Source organism: Acipenser ruthenus, chromosome 10, assembly GCF_902713425.1.
Source record: "Acipenser ruthenus chromosome 10, fAciRut3.2 maternal haplotype, whole genome shotgun sequence".
In the NCBI taxonomy this organism is placed as follows: domain Eukaryota; kingdom Metazoa; phylum Chordata; class Actinopteri; order Acipenseriformes; family Acipenseridae; genus Acipenser; species Acipenser ruthenus.
This window is the reverse complement of record NC_081198.1, coordinates 22,286,041-22,302,453: the sequence shown is the minus strand read 5'-3', so window position 1 is coordinate 22,302,453 and position 16,413 is coordinate 22,286,041. Positions and strand designations below refer to the sequence as shown.

The 16,413-nt window shown below is 46.7% G+C and overlaps 3 non-coding genes and 4 pseudogenes across 3 annotated transcripts; all 7 read left to right on the top strand.

Annotated features, from left to right (window-relative positions):
• The first annotated feature begins 378 nt into the window (after window positions 1–378).
• LOC131738879 (U2 spliceosomal RNA) lies at window positions 379–554 on the top strand (annotated as a pseudogene).
• Window positions 555–3,822: 3,268 nt separating this feature from the next.
• Window positions 3,823–3,991, top strand: LOC131738827 (U2 spliceosomal RNA; annotated as a pseudogene).
• Window positions 3,992–4,589: 598 nt separating this feature from the next.
• Window positions 4,590–4,780, top strand: LOC131739042 (U2 spliceosomal RNA). The gene has a single exon (XR_009330210.1). It is a non-coding gene; the product is annotated as a U2 spliceosomal RNA (small nuclear RNA).
• Window positions 4,781–5,363: 583 nt separating this feature from the next.
• On the top strand, window positions 5,364–5,554 carry LOC131739281 (U2 spliceosomal RNA). Its single transcript, XR_009330449.1, has one exon. It is a non-coding gene; the product is annotated as a U2 spliceosomal RNA (small nuclear RNA).
• Window positions 5,555–9,768: 4,214 nt separating this feature from the next.
• LOC131738689 (U2 spliceosomal RNA) lies at window positions 9,769–9,923 on the top strand (annotated as a pseudogene).
• A 564-nt stretch (window positions 9,924–10,487) lies between these two features.
• Window positions 10,488–10,678, top strand: LOC131738206 (U2 spliceosomal RNA). The gene has a single exon (XR_009329770.1). It is a non-coding gene; the product is annotated as a U2 spliceosomal RNA (small nuclear RNA).
• Window positions 10,679–16,159: 5,481 nt separating this feature from the next.
• Window positions 16,160–16,370, top strand: LOC131738478 (U2 spliceosomal RNA; annotated as a pseudogene).
• The last annotated feature ends 43 nt before the right edge of the window (window positions 16,371–16,413 follow it).

Below are 16,413 nucleotides of genomic sequence, written 5' to 3'. Positions count from 1 at the left end.
TTTTAAGTGTTTTAAAATTTTAGAATTTTAACTCACTGTTTATACACTGTCCCTTTTTCCCCTGTCCCTGTTTTAGATCTAGGTTTATGTTCACTTTTTTAGAGAGCACTCCCCGGCCCTCACAAGCACTGGTTTTTTATAGATGGTTCTTTTTTTCCAGTCACTTTTAAAACAGCACAGGTTTTTTTCATGTTGATTTTAATCTGTGTCTGTTTTAACCATGTACAAAGCACAATTGTCTTGGTGTTTTTAAATGTGTTTTAAATGCTTTTAAAACAAAATGTATGTCTGTACGCATGAATGTCATCTTTAAAAGAAATGTAAAATGAATGAAAAAACGAATGGGTGTAAATGTAAAAAATGTAAAATCTCAATAAAAGAGTATTTTGGCTAAGATCAAGTGTAGTATCTGTTCTTATCAGTTTAATATCTGATACGTCCCTGTGGCAAAGTGCCCCCCCTGTGTATGTTATGTTACGTGTTGTGTGTAAATGTTGGTGTATAGGCATTGGTACACGGGATATAAGCGGTCTGTGTTTCACGTGTGTGTAAATTGTATATTTGTATTTAGGCACGGGGATGGCACATCACATCACGTGCAAGTAAAAAGTAATATGTGAGCACGGGGAATTGCACTTTAATTAATTCACGTGCAGTTGTACCGAGATTCCAATTGAATGATTGACTAGCAATCGAATCTCGGTACAACTGCATAAAAGCTGCATGTTTTCACTCACTGGGGGTTGGTGTTCGGTGAGTGGAGAACGGGTGTGGAGAAGGAGAAACTAAATAGTGAAAGAAAGCTTAACTATAATAGTTGTTTGTACTCACCGTGTTTGTTTGTCTCCGTGCACCGTTTGTTAAGTGTTTAGTCCGTTTTGTCTACCTGTTTATTTTGGCGTGTAGTGCCGTGTCCTGTTTTGTGTTCTGTTTGTTAAACCTTTTTATTTTGTTATTAAACGCTGAGTGCAACCATCGCACTCAGTTTCTCTCATCATCACCGTCTGTCTGTGTGTTTCTCTCTCTGGTCTGAGTTCCTCCCTGCAGCCGTCTTTGTCACACGTGGTGTCAGAACCGGGATAACAGCGCCTCCAGGGCTCAGGCCAGAGCGGGAACCGCAGTTTTTTTTTGTGGAAAAGTAAATAAAAAAAAAAATAAATAAAAAAAAAAAAAAAAAAAAAAATGGAAGGCTGGAACTGGAGAGACGGCTGCAGTGAGCTGGAGGATCTCCTCGGCAGGTTGGAGGACCAAGGTTGGTGCCTTGCCTGCGGGGTGTATGGGCACACGGTGGCTGTCTGCCCCTTCCAGGAAGAGGAGGAGGAACCAGCCCAAAGGAGGAAGGTGAGCAGAAGGAGGCAGAGAGGGGGAAAAATGAGGAGGAAGCAGAGGGAGCCAAGGTGGTGCACCATGTGCATTGCATATGGGCATGAGGACGAGGACTGCCCAGAGCAGGAGCCAGGGGAGGAGGAGCCCGAACGTCCTGCGCCTGAGTGGGAGGAGCCCGAACGTCCTGCGCCTGAGTGGGAGGAGCCCGAACGTCCTGCGCCTGAGTGGGAGGAGCCCGAACGTCCTGCGCCTGAGTGGGAGGAGCCCGAACGTCCACAGCCCGAGTGGGAGGAGCCCGAACGTCCACAGCCCGAGTGGGAGGAGCCCGAACGTCCACAGCCCGAGTGGGAGGAGCCCGAACGTCCACAGCCCGAGTGGGAGGAGCCCGAACGTCCACAGCCCGAGTGGGAGGAGCCCGAACGTCCACAGCCCGAGTGGGAGGAGCCCGAACGTCCACAGCCCGAGTGGGAGGAGCCCGAACGTCCACAGCCCGAGTGGGAGGAGCCCGAACGTCCACGTCCCAAGAGGGAGGAGTCGGTGCGTCCACGTCCCAAGAGGGAGGAGTCGGTGCGTCCACGTCCCAAGAGGGAGGAGTCGGTGCGTCCACGGCCCAAAAGGGAGGAGTCGGTGCGTCCACGGCCCGAGAGGGAGGAGTCGGTGCGTCCACGGCCCGAGAGGGAGGAGTCGGTGCGTCCACGGCCCGAGAGGGAGGAGTCGGTGCGTCCTGTGTCCGGAGGGGAGGAGCTGAAGGCCCAAACCCCTATTTTTTTTTGGGAGGGACGAGGGCGTGAAGCTCAGGCTCCACAGCAGCCGCTGTTTTTGCTGCTGAAGGGAGCCCAGCGGAGACGCCCGCCACCAGCCCTACCCCCGCTGTCGGAGGAGCCGGCAGCGCCTCCACCACCACCCGAGGGAGAGGAGCAGGAGCTGCCTCTGCCTCCACCACCACCCGAGGGAGAGGAGCAGGAGCTGCCTCTGCCTCCACCACCACCCGAGGGAGAGGAGCAGGAGCTGCCTCTGCCTCCACCACCACCCGAGGGAGAGGAGCAGGAGCTGCCTCTGCCTCCACCACCCGAGGGAGAGGAGCAGGAGCTGCCTCTGCCTCCACCACCCGAGGGAGAGGAGCAGGAGCTGCCTCTGCCTCCACCACCACCCGAGGGAGAGGAGCAGGAGCTGCCTCTGCCTCCACCACCGCCAGGAGCAGAGGAGCTGGAGCTGCCTCTGCCTCCACCACCGCCAGGAGCAGAGGAGCTGGAGCTGCCTCTGCCTCCACCACCGCCAGGAGCAGAGGAGCTGGAGCTGCCTCTGCCTCCACCACCACCACCGCAAGGAGCAGAGGAGCAGGAGCTGCCGCTGCCTCCGCCACCACCACTGCAAGGAGCAGAGGAGCAGGAGCTGCCTCTGCCTCCACCACCGCCAGGAGCAGAGGAGCTGGAGCTGCCTCTGCCTCCACCACCGCCAGGAGCAGAGGAGCTGGAGCTGCCTCTGCCTCCACCACCACCACCGCCAGGAGCAGAGGAGCTGGAGCTGCCTCTGCTGCCCGTACCTCCGCAGGGAGTACGGTGGCCGGAGCCCCAGAAAGGGGAGCTGCCGGCCACGAAGAAGGGGGAGGAGGTCTGGAGACCACTTTCCCCAGCAGCAGTTTCGCTGCAGGAGTTCTTGTGGCCGGAGCCCCACAGGAGGGAGCTGCCGGCTATGAAGAAGGGGGAGGTCGGGGGACCACCTGCCCCAGCAGCTTTTTCGCTGCAGGACGGGACCAGCATGCTGTCAGCCGTGCCACTACCGGCAGGGGAGCTGACAGCATTTCCAGCCATGGGCCCACTGAAGCCTCCCTTCCCAGCCCGAGACTTTTGCCTGGACTGCTGGGTATTTAAGGGGGGAGGTGGCCGTTGAGGCCATGTGTGCGTTGCACAAGGGGGGGTATATGTGGCAAAGTGCCCCCCCTGTGTATGTTATGTTACGTGTTGTGTGTAAATGTTGGTGTATAGGCATTGGTACACGGGATATAAGCGGTCTGTGTTTCACGTGTGTGTAAATTGTATATTTGTATTTAGGCACGGGGATGGCACATCACATCACGTGCAAGTAAAAAGTAATATGTGAGCACGGGGAATTGCACTTTAATTAATTCACGTGCAGTTGTACCGAGATTCCAATTGAATGATTGACTAGCAATCGAATCTCGGTACAACTGCATAAAAGCTGCATGTTTTCACTCACTGGGGGTTGGTGTTCGGTGAGTGGAGAACGGGTGTGGAGAAGGAGAAACTAAATAGTGAAAGAAAGCTTAACTATAATAGTTGTTTGTACTCACCGTGTTTGTTTGTCTCCGTGCACCGTTTGTTAAGTGTTTAGTCCGTTTTGTCTACCTGTTTATTTTGGCGTGTAGTGCCGTGTCCTGTTTTGTGTTCTGTTTGTTAAACCTTTTTATTTTGTTATTAAACGCTGAGTGCAACCATCGCACTCAGTTTCTCTCATCATCACCGTCTGTCTGTGTGTTTCTCTCTCTGGTCTGAGTTCCTCCCTGCAGCCGTCTTTGTCACAGTCCCCTATCAGGGGACCATATATTAAATTGATTTTTGGAATCGGGAGATGGAACAGGGGCTTGCTCTGTCCACTCCACGCATCGGCCCGGTATTGCAGTACCTCCGGGAACGGTGCACACCTTTCTCTAACGTTGGTCAAAGTCAGATCTGGATCTCTCCTGTGAGCATTTTGTATACCCCTGCTGGAGGGAGAGTGCCAGTGTTGATGCAAGTTTTCCCGCTGTTTTACTTCTTTTTTTTTCTTTCTCTCTTTCTTTCTTTCTCTCTTTCTTTCTCTCTTTCTCTCTTTCTTTCTCTCTTTCTTTCTTGCTGTCTTTCTTTCTTTTATTCACATGTGGTGATGATGTAGACAGCAGCAGGTTGTTTCCTGGGAGCATGCAGCTAACCAGACAAGTGTGGTGGAACATATCCCTATGCCAGGACCTTCTTAGCAAGCCAGCCAGCCAGCGAGGCACAGTTGTAGTTACCCAAGGCACCTTGCACAGCATAGCAGCTTGGCATGACTATTTGTAAGACGCACTCCGCCAGTTTATGTTTTGTTTTTGGTGTTATGTGTGTGTTTTTGCTTTGTTTTGTTTTCTCCTGCTTAAATTGCACATTTCCCCTCTGGAAGCAGCAGCCCGTTTTTTGGGGGTCTGCTTGTGCTTGGAATTTTGCACCCACCTTTGAATCCCCCTGTGCCGTCCGGGCTGGGGGGCCCCGGGCAAGGGCCAAGTCGCCATCGCTTCTCGGCCTTTTGGCTAAGATCAAGTGTAGTATCTGTTCTTATCAGTTTAATATCTGATACGTCCCCTATCAGGGGACCATATATTAAATTGATTTTTGGAATCGGGAGATGGAACAGGGGCTTGCTCCGTCCACTCCACGCATCGGCCCGGTATTGCAGTACCTCCGGGAACGGTGCACACCTTTCTCTAACGTTGGTCAAAGTCAGATCTGGATCTCTCCTGTGAGCATTTTGTCTACCCCTGCTGGAGGGAGAGTGCCAGTGTTGATGCAAGTTTTCCCGCCGTTTTACTTCTTTTTTTTTTCTTTCTCTCTTTCTTTCTCTCTTTCTCTCTTTCTTTCTCTCTTTCTTTCTTGCTGTCTTTCTTTCTTTTATTCACATGTGGTGATGATGTAGACAGCAGCAGGTTGTTTCCTGGGAGCATGCAGCTAACCAGACAAGTGTGGTGGAACATGTCCCTATGCCAGGACCTTCTTAGCAAGCCAGCCAGCCAGCGAGGCACAGTTGTAGTTACCCAAGGCACCTTGCACAGCATAGCAGCTTGGCATGACTATTTGTAAGACGCACTCCGCCAGTTTATGTTTTGTTTTTGGTGTTATGTGTGTGTTTTTGCTTTGTTTTGTATTCTCCTGCTTAAATTGCACATTTCCCCTCTGGAAGCAGCAGTCCGTTTTTTTGGGGTCTGCTTGTGCTTGAAATTTTGCACCCACCTTTGAATCCCCCTGTGCCGTCCGGGCTGGGGGGCCCCGGGCAAGGGCCAAGTCGCCATCGCTTCTCGGCCTTTTGGCTAAGATCAAGTGTAGTATCTGTTCTTATCAGTTTAATATCTGATACGTCCCCTATCAGGGGACCATATATTAAATTGATTTTTGGAATCGGGAGATGGAACAGGGGCTTGCTCCGTCCACTCCACGCATCGGCCCGGTATTGCAGTACCTCCGGGAATGGTGCACACCTTTCTCTAACGTTGGTCAAAGTCAGATCTGGATCTCTCCTGTGAGCATTTTGTCTACCCCTGCTGGAGGGAGAGTGCCAGTGTTGATGCAAGTTTTCCCGCCGTTTTACTTCTTTTTTTTTTCTTTCTTTCTTTCTTTCTCTCTTTCTGGACGCAGCGACTCCTTTTCTTGTTAGCTACCCTGATGGCCCTGATATGTGTGTCTGTTAATGTCAGGAGCATCAGGGAGACACAAAAAAGATTTGATGTACTAAACTATCTAGCTAACTTGAAAGCAGATCTCATCTTTCTGCAGGAGTGTGGTATTTCGTCGAGCCCTGATTATAGGGACCTGAAGGAGAGTTGGACCCTGGGGGACTCCTTCTGGTCGGGCTCCAACATAGCCAGAGCCGACGGAGTAGGTATCCTGTTTAAAAACCCATTTATTACCTCCCGCAGCAGCAGGGAGGTAGAACCTGGTAGAATTCTGAGCGTGGATGTGACATACAACAACACTCCCCTCAGACTGGTCAATGTCTACGCACCCACTAACCAAAACGAAAGAGTTCAATTTTTTCCACAGCTGCGTCCACTCCTGCTGGGGAACGTACCCGTCATCGTGTCAGGTGACTTCAATTGTGCTCTGAGGGACGTAGACCGGAGCAGGCCACGCAACGACCGCTCTAGTAGAGTTTTGTCCTCCGTAATATCTGATTTCTCCCTGTGTGATGCAGGTAAGGACCTGGTGCCTCCCTTTACCTGGGTGAGCTCATCTGGGACCTCCTTCTCCCGTATAGATCTCGTCCTGCATACCAGCTCCCTTACGAAGACGGCAGTAGACACCCAGGCCGTCTTCTTCTCTGACCATAGGCTCCTGCAGGTAACATTGCAGGTCCCTCAGACCTCCCAGATGGGGTCAGGGGTCTGGAAATTAAACACCTCCTTACTCGATGACCCCTCCATAGCTGCAGCCTATAAGAGCAGGCTTGTTGAGTGGACCACTTTGCGTGACCTATTCAACTCCCCTATAGAGTGGTGGGAGATGGTCAAAATGAGAACTAAGGGTTATTTCATAGCAGCAGGCAAGAGGAAAGCCAAAGAAAGGAGGGCCAAATATAAATACCTGAATGCTGCCCTCCAGCGTCTGAGCCTGCTTCAGCTTCGGGGGTTCCCTGTAAGCGACGAGATAGCCCAGACCAAGCTAGATCTTTCAGTGCTTTGTAGGGAGGAACAACGAAAGGTCATGCACAATGCAAAAGTGCAAAAAATGGAGGAAGACGAAAAGTGTACTCGCTTCTTCTTCCAGAAAACGAGGGAGAAGCGGCACTTGATGTTCTCCATGCTTGACAGCAGGGGGAGGATAGTAGAGGATAGTGAGGGAGTGAAAAAAGTGGTAGAGAACTTCTATAGGGACCTGTATAACATCAAAGCTACAGATGACACCCTGATAGAGTGGTTCCTGAGCCAGTTGGAGCCTGACTCAGTGCGGGACGACGAGGAGGAGGAGAAGGACCCAGAACTCACGCTGGAGGAGCTCACCCAGGCGGTTAAGACCATGAACACCGGTAAGACGCCAGGTCCAGATGGCATCCCGGGTGAGTATTACCATTTTTTTTGGGACACGCTAAAAGTCCATTTAGCGGAGGTCTACAGAGCGGTCTACAGGGAGAAGCGGTTGGGCCCTTCTATGCGGGAGAGTGTAATTACTCTCCTTCATAAGAAAGGGGAAGTTAAAGATCTACGGAATTGGCGCCCAATCAGCCTCCTTTGCGTGGATTACAAGATACTAGCCAAAGCTCTGATGCTCCGGCTACAAGTACACCTCCCTTTGGTCATTGGCCCCGACCAGGCTTGTGGCGTCCCAGGGAGGTCCATCACGGATATTTTAATGTTAACAAGGGACATTCTGGCTTATTCTAGAGAACGGAACCATCCCCTCTGCCTGTTCAACCTTGACCAGGAGAAGGCGTTCGATAGGGTAAGCCATGAATATATGTACAAAGTGATGGACCAGATGAAATTCGCTCCTGGACTTAGGGGGTGGGTTAAAACCATCTATACAAACATTAGTACCCGAGTCTTGGTGAACAGGCACCTGACTGGTAAAATATCTATCCAGTCAGGGGTCAGACAGGGTTGCCCACTATCCCCACTGCTATATGTCGTGTGCATTGAACCCCTCCTGCAGGCAATTCGTAGGGATACCAATATAACTGGTTTCCAGCTGCCTGGATCCAACGGGGTCCAGGTCAAAACAACAGCATATATGGACGATGTGTCACTCATTTGCACCAACACATCGTCGGTACCTCGGATTAGTAATATCCTTGAGAAGTACTGCACGGCGACCGGGGCAGTGATTAATAAGTCCAAGAGCGAAGTCTACGTGTCTAAAAATTGGCAGGTAGATAGGGAACTGTCGGACATGTACCCTGTCAAAAAGGACAAAATCAAGATTCTGGGCCTCATTTTCGAGAACAATAGCTCGGGGGCCCAGAGCTGGACGGCGGCCATTAACCAGGTCCGTAAAAAGATTGGTGGATGGAGCACAAGATCCTTAACAATGACGGGTAGAGTATTAATAACCAAGTCTATACTGTTCCCCATCCTCTCTTATGTAGGAAAAATCTTTCCCCCAGACAGGACCACCAAAAAAGTGGTGGACCGCATTATCCACCGCTTTATCTGGGGCAGCAAGATGGAGAGGGTAAAGCGAGCCACTCTGAGTAAAGCCGACAAGAAGGGAGGTAAGGGGGTCCCGGACGTTGTGCAGCTCACCCGAGTGCAGGGGCTCACGCAAACTATCAAGAACATCCAGGCCCTGGACAGGAAGGTATGTTACATGAATCGTTTCTATTTTGCCACCTGTCTCAGGGCCTTGGGCCTCTGCACTATTGATAACACCGTGCCGTACTCCTGGGACCCCCCATTGTATTATAGAACCTTAAGGGACACTATATATAAATTGGGCTTAGATAAAGCAAAATTGGCCTCCTGGGAATACAAGGCTGTAACTAAATATCTTGCCGGTTCCCAGGAAATTGAAAAAGTAGCCACTTTCTCCCTCACCCAAAGCCAAAAAATCTGGGAGAATGTGTCTCACAGCTGCCTCAGTAATGTCCAGAAGGATATAGCATGGAACACCGTCCACAGTGCACTCCCCACTCGAGCGTTCATGTTCAGGAGGGGACTAGCCCAAGTAGAAACATGCCCCTATGCAAAGTGCCGCAAGAGAGAAACACCAGCCCATATCTTCTGGGAGTGTGATGTGGCTGGCAGTGTCTGGCTCTCTGTCTCTGTCTTCCTAAACAGGTTTGCTGACACGGCCAAGATGACCGCTGAGACTGTGCTCTATGGGCCTGCGGGAGGAATCACTACCAGCACAGCTAAGTGCGTTTGGCGTGTCATCAATGTTGTCAAGCAGATCCTGTGGGAAGGCCGTAACGTCTGTGTCTATCACAAGCAGGAGCTAGACACTATCACCACGACCAGAAGGGCACAAACTCTTATCAAGGACTTTGTAATTCTGGACATCCGGACCCTCGGGAAGGACAAGGCCTGCGCGGAGTGGAGGATCGCCGGACTTCAGGACGTGAAGATGGAATAAAGGAAAAAACTGGAACCGCTAGCTCCTAGGAGCGGGACTACGGGGCACCGCTAAGCCTTTTATTTATTTTGTCATGCCAGCATTCCGCCCTTTTTAGCTGGCATGACCGTTTTTTCAACGGTGCCCTGGTTTTATGTAGTCTTTTTGTTTCAGTTTTACGGACTTTTATTTGATCTACGTTGAATGTTTTATTTGATTTTGTTTTGTTTTGTTTTATGTATCTTTAAGATTTTTAATGTAAACTATTAAAAGTTACATTTTAAGTGTTTTAAAATTTTAGAATTTTAACTCACTGTTTATACACTGTCCCTTTTCCCCTGTCCCTGTTTTAGATCTAGTTTTATGTTCACTTTTGAACCTTTTTAGAGAGCACTCCCCGGCCCTCACAAGCACTGGTTTTTTATAGATGGTTCTTTTTTTCCAGTCACTTTTAAAACAGCACAGGTTTTTTTCATGTTGATTTTAATCTGTGTCTGTTTTAACCATGTACAAAGCACAATTGTCTTGGTGTTTTTAAATGTATTTTAAATGCTTTTAAAACAAAATGTATGTCTGTATGCATGAATGTCATCTTTAAAAGAAATGTAAAATGAATGAAAAAACGAATGGGTGTAAATGTAAAAAATGTAAAATCTCAATAAAAGAGTATTAATATCTGATACGTCCCCTATCAGGGGACCATATATTAAATTGATTTTTGGAATCGGGAGATGGAACAGGGGCTTGCTCCGTCCACTCCACGCATCGGCCCGGTATTGCAGTACCTCCGGGAACGGTGCACACCTTTCTCTAACGTTGGTCAAAGTCAGATCTGGATCTCTCCTGTGAGCATTTTGTCTACCCCTGCTGGAGGGAGAGTGCCAGTGTTGATGCAAGTTTTCCCGTCTTTTTACTTCTTTTTTTTTTTCTTTCTCTCTTTCTTTCTTTCTCTCTTTCTTTCTCTCTTTCTCTCTTTCTTTCTCTCTTTCTTTCTTGCTGTCTTTCTTTCTTTTATTCACATGTGGTGATGATGTAGACAGCAGCAGGTTGTTTCCTGGGAGCTAGCAGCTAACCAGACAAGTGTGGTGGAACATGTCCCTATGCCAGGACCTTCTTAGCAAGCCAGCCAGCCAGCGAGGCACAGCTTGGCATGACTATTTGTAAGACGCACTCCGCCAGTTTATGTTTTGTTTTTGGTGTTATGTGTGTGTTTTTGCTTTGTTTTGTTTCCTCCTGCTTAAATTGCACATTTCCCCTCTGGAAGCAGCAGCCCGTTTTTTTGGGGTCTGCTTGTGCTTGAAATTTTGCACCCACCTTTGAATCCCCCTGTGCCGTCCGGGCTGGGGGGCCCCGGGCAAGGGCCAAGTCGCCATCGCTTCTCGGCCTTTTGGCTAAGATCAAGTGTAGTATCTGTTCTTATCAGTTTAATATCTGATACGTCCCCTATCAGGGGACCATATATTAAATTGATTTTTGGAATCGGGAGATGGAACAGGGGCTTGCTCCGTCCACTCCACGCATCGGCCCGGTATTGCAGTACCTCTGGGAACGGTGCACACCTTTCTCTAACGTTGGTCAAAGTCAGATCTGGATCTCTCCTGTGAGCATTTTGTCTACCCCTGCTGGAGGGAGAGTGCCAGTGTTGATGCAAGTTTTCCCGCCATTTTACTTCTTTTTTTTTCTTTCTCTCTTTCTTTCTTTCTCTCTTTCTTTCTTTCTCTCTTTCTCTCTTTCTCTCTTTCTTTCTCTCTTTCTTTCTTGCTGTCTTTCTTTCTTTTATTCACATGTGGTGATGATGTAGACAGCAGCAGGTTGTTTCCTGGGAGCATGCAGCTAACCAGACAAGTGTGGTGGAACATGTCCCTATGCCAGGACCTTCTTAGCAAGCCAGCCAGCCAGCGAGGCACAGTTGTAGTTACCCAAGGCACCTTGCACAGCATAGCAGCTTGGCATGACTATTTGTAAGACGCACTCCGCCAGTTTATGTTTTGTTTTTGGTGTTATGTGTGTGTTTTTGCTTTGTTTTGTTTTCTCCTGCTTAAATTGCACATTTCCCCTCTGGAAGCAGCAGCCCGTTTTTTTGGGGTCTGCGTGTGCTTGAAATTTTGCACCCACCTTTGAATCCCCCTGTGCCGTCCGGGCTGGGGGGCCCCGGGCAAGGGCGAAGTCGCCATCGCTTCTCGGCCTCTTGGCTCGGATTAAGTATGTGGCATGACCGCAACTTTTTCTAAAAAAAGAGAAAAGAGAAGGTGATGGCGACCGGAGACTACATGTCGGCCCCCTCGACGCGACTTTTGAATACAATTCGTTTCATTGGACAAGAAAAGGATGGAGTACGTTTCAGCATGGGAAGAAGGAACTTTGCCAAGGACATCATCTTTGAATTCCTGGGAGTTACGGCGGCGCAGATCTATTGTTACCGGGATTTTCCTCTAAGAAGCACATATGAAGTTACCTTCATGGGAGACTATTTATGCCAGGAAGCATGGAACAAGTGCCTGGAATCTAAGGACGTTTCTCCGATCTCCAATTTCAGAGTGGAGCCACTGTTTGCAAGTCGGGTAAGAACCGTAACGGTGTGCATGCAAAACCCTTATGTTAAAGAGCAGGACATTCGGTTATTTCTGAGTAAATACTGTGATGTTTTAGGTGTTGGACAAAAAGAAATGGACTATGACGAAATGTGGAACGGGAATAGAAAATACACTGTCCGTTTTAAGAGAAAGATAGGAGGGTTTGAATGCCCCCCAGCATCTTTTTACATCGGCGGTGTTAAGGGATATTTGTATTATTATGGACAACCAAAAACTTGCAGAAAGTGTGGAGAGCAGGGACATATTGCAGTAATGTGCCCAAATGTTTTTTGCAGAAATTGTTTAGAGACAGGACATGAGGCAAAAGAGTGTAAAAAACCAAAATCCTGCAATCTGTGTGATTCCACCGAGCACATGTTCAAGGACTGCCCTGGCCGACATAAAACTTACTCTGAGTCACTTCGAGACATTGAGGTGGTTTTAGAAGAAGTCAGTAGAGACCATGCGCCTACCTGTGCTGATGGAGGCGCTGTTTCTGGAGGTGCTGTGCAGGGGGCTCTTCTTGTGGCTGCAGCGGTGGCTGCGGTGGAGGAGTCTCTGGCTTTTGGTTTGGAGCCTCCCGCTGTTGAGGGTCCTGTTGCAGGAGTGTCTGGGGCAGGGAAAGAAAAAAGAAAGAAAAAGGAGAAGTCGGTGACTAGTGTTAAGAACCTACCTGAAGCCATGGCAACCGAAGAATCATCTCAGGGTACGGTGATTTTGGATACACCTGTTGGGGGTGGAAAACAGTGGGGTGATACAGAAGAAAGTGGCGAGATGGGCTGGGAAGTGGCGGAAGGGAAAAGAACAACAAAGAGGAAACTAAACCAGGAGGAGTCGGATGGCGACAACAAAGTCTGCGTGATCGAGACATCCAACAGTTTCGAGAGCTTGGAAAACGAAGAGGTGGGAGAGGAAGAAGTCTCGAGTTTCGAGCCATCTTCAGTAGAGAGTTCCCCGCTGGCGCCGCCATCAGAAGTGGATAGCGAGGAAAACAGTGTGGATTCCCAGCTAAACTATTTGAGCGACTCAATGGTGGACAACATGAAAAAAACAACAATGTTTCCGATGGATGGTAAAGAAGATGGAACATAAAACACAGGAAAATGAACTTTAATGTGTTTTCAGTCAACACGAGGGGGATGAGAGATGCTGGCAAGAGGGCATCCTTGTTCTTTTCCCTCAAGTCATTGGACTTTCAGGTTTGTTTTCTGCAGGAATGCCACCTGAAGAATACGGAGGATATTGAACGTTTCAGTAAAGACTGGAAAGATGGTGCTTCAGTTTGGAGTATTGGTAATGTACATTCGGATGGAGTGGGGATATTATTTAAAAATACTAGGTTTGTCATTGAGGAAACAAAAGTGATCATACCAGGCAGGTTAATGTATACTGATGGTAGGCTCAATGACAGAAGACTCCGTCTGGTGAACATGTACGCGCCTACATTAAAAGGGACAAGGTTGGACACATTTAAGCACTTACCTGATATTCTATGTACCAATCGCACAGTTGTAATGGGCGGGGATTTTAACACATGTTTAGAGGGCGACTTTGATTTTTCTGCACAGTATTTAAAAAAGGTATTGGGGGATTATGATTTGGTGGATGTATATAGGAGACACAATAAAAAAGGTGTAGGGCATACTTGGAGAAATTCAAGAGGAGCATGTAAAAGGTTAGATTATTTCTTTTTATCCAAAAATATCAAGAGCTTGGATTTCTTCATGTATCCCAACTGGTTTTCAGACCATGATACAATTGGGGCTTCTTTTGAAATTAAAGGGGTGGATATAGGTAGGGGGTATTGGAAATTGAATATGAAGGGGTTGAAGTGCGATGAATTCAGGCACGAGTTCAAGATCTTCTATAATTCATGGAAAGACATGAAGTGGGCTTTCGGAACTATCGCTGAATGGTGGGAGATGGTAAAAGTTAAAATAAGATGTTTTTGCCAAATATACAGCAAAAGGAAAAAGAAAGAAGAGAGATACTTTGAGAAAAAATTGCAAAAAGACTTAGAGATCATGTATTCTAAAATAAATGAGGGGAAAGAGGTTAGTTTAGAAGCATACAACAACATTAAAAAGGAAATACAAAATAACATCGAAATAAAGGTTAAGGAATTTACATTTTTGGCAAAGGTAACAGAAAAAGAACAAGACGAAAAATGTTCCAAATTCTTTTTTCAAAGTATTAAGGGAAAACAAAGGAAATGTGCAATTTCTGAATTGGAAACAGGGACAGGGAAAATCAATAAAAGAGAGGATATTGTAAAGCATGCTCAGGAGTTTTATCAGGAGCTATTTAACAAAAGAGAGATAGATCATGCAAAAGCGGAGGAATTGTTAAATAATATAAACAAAAAGTTAAATAATGAAGAAAGAACACTTCTGGAAAAAGACATAACCAAAGATGAAATAGAGATGGCATTGAAGTCCTTGAAAGCTGATAAAACTCCTGGTTGTGATGGATTACCAAAGGAATTTTATGTTTGTTTTTGGGATATTCTAGGAGACGATCTAACTGAGGTGTATAAAGAGATTTTGGTGGATGGAGTGATGCCGGAAACCATGAGGACAGGGGTAATAAGTCTGATATATAAAAAGGGAGATAAGGATCTACTGAAAAACTGGAGGCCTATCACCCTGTTAAATGTAGATAATAAAATTCTGGGTAAAGTAATGACAAATAGACTGAAAGTAGTAATGCCCAGTCTAGTTAATGAGGACCAGACTTGTGGGGTTATAAATAGGTCCACAACTTATAACTTACAACTAACTAGGGATGTCATCAGCTGGGTAAAAGAAAGAGACTTACCTCTGTGTTTGTTGAGTGTTGACCAGGAGAAGGCCTTTGATAGGGTCAGCCACGAGTTTTTGTTTTCTGTCCTGGAAAGAATGAATTGCGGAACCTTTGTGAATTGGATTAGAACAGTATACAACAAAGCATCTAGTAGGGTGCAAATTAATGGGTTTTTCAGTGAACGGGTAAGGCAAGAAGGTGGGGTGAGGCAAGGGTGTCCAATGTCACCGTTATTGTACGTGTTGTGCATTGAGCCTTTGGCAAATTTAATAAGGAAAGACAAAGATATAGATGGGGTACATATCCCAGGGAGTAAGGGGAAAAGGGTCAAAATTGCCCAATACGCAGATGACACAACTTTGTTTTTATGTTCAGATTGGGCCATAGATAGGGCAATCATCTTATTAAAAACTTATGGAGAAGCTGTTGGGTCAAAAATAAATTTAGAGAAATCGTCTATGATGTACTGTGGCAAGTGGGAAGGGAGGACGGACAGCAGGGAAGGTATAACTGTGTGCAGGGAAGGGCTAAAAATGTTGGGGGTGCACTTTTTTCAGAAGGACGGGATAAAGAAAAATTGGGAGGAGAAAATTGAGAAAGTTAAAGTAAAATTAAATATGTGGAAATGTAGAAGGTTGACCATCAGTGGGAGAATTCTGGTAATAAAGGCAGACATAGTACCAGCATTAGTTTATTTGGCACGGGTGTTCCCTATTAATGCAAAAAATAAAATAATCCTAACCAGGTTAATATTTTCCTTTGTATGGGGTAAGAAATATGAAAATGTAAATAGGGAATTGATGTATGGGAAGGTGGCAAAGGGAGGGAGAGACATACCGTGTTTGTCAGTAAAATTGGATTGCTTTTTCCTGAATCAGATATGTAAAACACTGTTGAAGGGAACAGAGCACAAGTCCTTTTATTTTGTTCGGTTATGGTTTGGAGCAGTTTTAAGAGGGATAATACCATGGGCCAACACGGTGCCAAACGCTGAGACAAAACCACAGTACTACATGCATGCAATAACCTTTTTAAAAATGCAAATAAAAGAAATAGAAAGGGAGGTCTTGTTAAACCACAAAAAAATGTACGAAATGATAAGAGAGAGATGGGAAGGAAGGTACGAAGGCAATCTTAAATTAGTAAATTGGGAAGGCATACAGCCAAAATGGCTCGGAAATGAGTGTAAAGATTTGGGGTGGCTGTGCGCTTTAGATAGATTGTCAGTAAAAGAAAGGTTGTATAGGCATCAATGTGCGGTAAACGCAGAGTGCCCAAGGTGCAAAAAGGAGGAAACAGTCTTGCACGTGTTTTGGGACTGCATTTTTGCAAAGAAATTTTGGGGAAGGTGCAGTAATCTTATTAAATTGTTTTGCGATATAATTTTGAATGGGAAGATTATTTTATATGGGGAGGAGGTGTTAAAACTGCCAAAGGAAAAATTTAGAGCAGTATGGTCTATTATTAGTTTGGGGAAGTTGGTGTTATGGGAGAAAAGAAATTTGTGTATTAAAAAGAAAAATGATAAAACAGAACCAATAGAAGCTTATTTTTTGTTTCTTTGGAAGTTAAAGAATGTTATCAAAATGGATAAATATATGTATGGGGAAGATTTTAGTGGGGATATTTGGGGAAGGGTAAGGTCTGTTTTGAATTGTTAATTATATGATTGTATTTATTGTTTGAGTAATTTCTATAATAAAAAAAAAAAAAAAAAAAAAAAAAATCTGTTCTTATCAGTTTAATATCTGATACGTCCCCTATCAGGGGACCATATATTAAATTGATTTTTGGAATCAGGAGATGGAACAGGGGCTTGCTCCGTCCACTCCACGCATCGGCCCGGTATTGCAGTACCTCCGGGAACGGTGCACACCTTTCTCTAACGTTGGTCAAAGTCAGATCTGGATCTCTCCTGTGAG